Genomic DNA, 2227 nt, shown 5'->3' with positions numbered 1-2227 from the left:
CGGCCTCCGCTCCCAGCTGCCGCCGGAGCCCTCCCCGTGACGTATCGCGGTTCAGCCAATCAGGAGCGTGATCGCGACGGTCGGGGCGTGCGCCGCTCGCTCAGGCTCCCGCGTTCCGGGAGGAGGCGGAGGCGTTGGCGGCGGCAGGCACTCCCTTCTTGGGTCGTGGTACGCCGCCGGGGGCGCTGCCACTCCCGGGTCTCCTAGCCCTGGCAGGGAAACAGCTGGAGCCGAGAGGGAGCGGCGTTTCGAAACCTGCTTGGGGAACAAAGCGTAGCGTGCGAGCCCGAATCTTCGGCCAGGGAGGCGTGGCCCCGAGGTGACCCGGCCGGCCGAGGGGTGGCGCCGGATAGCCTGCAGGGGCTCAGGAAGGACATGACCGCGGGGCCTGAAGCGACCACAGATGAAGATTGGGTGACCCCGGCCCGAGGTGTCCTGGTAGGCTCAGGGACACGGAGTGGCTAGACAACCCGATGGGCACAAGAGGGGTGGTGAAGGTCGGATGATCCAGGATTAAGTGGTCTAGGAAGTACAGCCTGAGGTAATGTGGTCATCATCGGCGCTGAATTAATGCAAATAAAATACAGACATCTCTTGGGCGTGGCCTTAAGACCTTGCCTGCTGAGGTTCAGCTTGCTTCTCCGAGTTACTCTTTCATCCCCCCCCCCCTTGTTTATATTTTTATTGATTTCAGAGAGGAAGAGAGAGGGATAGAAACATCAGTGATGAGAGAGAATCATTGATCGGCTGCCTCCTCCACGTCCCCCACTGGGGATTGAGCCCGAAATCCGGGCATGTTCCCGTACTGTGACCTCCTGGTTCATGGGTCGACACTCAATCACTGAGCTTCGCCTGCCGGGCTAGAATGTACATTTTAAGAAAGTGGGGATCTTGTCTATCTTGTTCAACTCTGGGCCTAGCACAATTTGTGGCCTTGAGTTGATGCTCAAATATTTGTTGAACGAATGACTATCAGTAAAACCTCCAGGCTACTGATACCCAATTATTGATAACACCACCCCAGGAACCGGACAGGCAAGAAAGCACATCCTCAAAGGCAGTACAAACTCTTACTTAGATCCCTCTGTCAGTGGAATTTCATTTTGGCCCTTTGCATACCCCCTACCCCCCAAGTTGAACATATTCTAGATTGTAGGGTGATAGGTGATGCCCCTCCTAGGGTAAACTAAACGGTCCAGGCCTAGTGCCTTTTGTGACTCAACATCAGCAGGTTTTCACCAATCCCCCAAACACTTTCATAATATATTAGTCGCAGGTACAGTTTGAGTAGCACAGAATTTGAAGCTGGACTGCTTGGGTTCAAATGCTGGCTCAGGCAATTGACTAACTGAGTGACCTTGGGCCAGTTACTTAATCATTCCATCCGTGCTTCATGTATTATAAAACAAGCGAATACATGCTTAGAATAGTGCCTGGCACATATTGAGCATCATTTATGTGTTTTTCCATTATTATTATTCAGCCTCTTCCTGGGCTTTTACCTCCATACTCTAAAAGTGTGTAGACCTTGCCCTACCTGGTTTGGCTCAGTGGATAGTGTTGGCCTGTGGACTGAAGGGTCCTGGGTTCGATTCCAGTCAAGGGCACATACCCCAGTTGCAGGCTTGATCTCATCATTGATGTTTCTATCTCTCCCTCTCCCTTCCTCTCTGAAATCGGTAAAATATATATATATATAGTATATTTTAAAAAGGCAAACACTCTACCTTTAAAAAAAAAGTGTGGCCCTGGCTGGTTTGGCTCAGTGGATAGAGCGTCAGCCTGCGGACTGAAGGGTCCCAGGTTCGATTCCGGTCAAGGGCATGTGCCTTGGTTGCGGGCACATCCCCAGTAGGAGGTGTGCAGGAGGCAGCTGACTGATGTTTCTCTCTCATCGGTGTTTCTAGCTCTCTATCCCTCTCCCTTCCTCTATGTAAAAAATCAATAAAATATATTTAAAAAATAAATAAATAAATAAAAGTGTGTAGGCCGAAGCCGGTTTGGCTCAGTGGATAGAGCGTCGGCCTGTGGACTGAAGGGTCCCGGGTTCGATTCCGGTCAAGGGCATGTACTTGGATTGCGGGCACATCCCCAGTAGGGGATGTGCAGGAGGCAGCTGATTGATGTTTCTCTCTCATCGATGTTTCTAGCTCTCTATCTCTCTCCCTTCCTCTCTATAAAAAAATCAATAAAATATATTTTTAAAAAAAAGTGTGTAGATCTTAAA

This window comes from Myotis daubentonii, chromosome 19, assembly GCF_963259705.1.
Source record: "Myotis daubentonii chromosome 19, mMyoDau2.1, whole genome shotgun sequence".
Classification (NCBI taxonomy): domain Eukaryota; kingdom Metazoa; phylum Chordata; class Mammalia; order Chiroptera; family Vespertilionidae; genus Myotis; species Myotis daubentonii.
This window is presented reverse-complemented; position numbering follows the sequence as displayed.